Raw genomic sequence first — 1,143 nt, 5'->3', positions numbered from 1 at the left:
CATACTTACAATCATAAAGTAATCTGTATGAATACACAATTTATTTACAATAATTAGCAAACCCTTTAGGATCTGTTTAATGTGAGCCCGAAGTATTGGACCCCTGGCGTGTTATGATTTTATGAGATCACACAAGTTTGCAGTGCTGGTGAAGCATTTTACTACTTAATCTTTTTGGTGACCCAAGTATTTTTTTTTAAATCTGTTTATTAGCATAGTTTTAAGAGCAGTAGCAGCATACAGTTTTATACATACAAGCGCAATGTTAATCACGGTGTCACATGCATGCGTTTGCTCAAAGCATATATAGAAACATAGTACATTCGATTTTCTTCTTTATGATGTCGGTGAACCAGATGAATCTAACAAACCCCGTCTAACCCCGAACACTCCCTCCACCCCAACAAAATCCCTCCCTTCACTCTCTGGGCAGGTACATATTTGAGATATCGATATATGAGTCACCAGTAACGTTCTGACGCGCAGTGTATGTTCTGATGTAACACACAGGTAGGGTGGGAGAATGTAATCGTAGGGTCGGGGGGCGCCCGAACCCAATCGCTGTGCACCGTGGGTAGTGACCGTGTATGGGGAGGTGGCTCGTGGTATAGTACTATTCTAAGCGGCTAATCACCAGCGTCTTCTTCCCCATCATCATTGCCAGCCTCAAAGACCCCCAAAGTGTCAAACCACTCCAGTGATATCGGGATTTTCCGAAGGCCTCTACTCTCCTCTCTCTGTCGCCCTCAGCCTTACCCCAGCGCACTACTTCCGCCCGCCATAAGTCAGGGTTAGGTGGTGTAGATGATTTCCATCTCATCGTGATGGCACGCTTCGCTAGCAACAGGGCCAGGTCTGAGAAGCTCGCCGTCACTGTTCTGGTGCGTGTCGGCGGTCCCAGTCCTAGGAGTGTACTCTCCAGTGTAGGTGGTTGGGGAAGGGTACCAGTTGTCTCAAGCGAGGCATGGACAGTGGTCCAGAAATATCCCAATTTAGGGCACTGCCATAGCATATGTACCAACGATGCGTCGTCTGCGTCGCATCGGGGGCAGTTACTCCTGGTTGCAGGGAACATCACATGCAGGCGGTGTGGAGTCAGGTAAGCTCTATGTAGTAACATCAGTTGGATGAACTTGTATTTGG

The sequence above is a fragment of the Lissotriton vulgaris genome, chromosome 5 (assembly GCF_964263255.1).
Source record: "Lissotriton vulgaris chromosome 5, aLisVul1.2, whole genome shotgun sequence".
NCBI lineage: Eukaryota > Metazoa > Chordata > Amphibia > Caudata > Salamandridae > Lissotriton > Lissotriton vulgaris.
The sequence above is the reverse complement of the archived record's forward strand: the minus strand, read 5'-3'. Positions refer to the sequence as shown.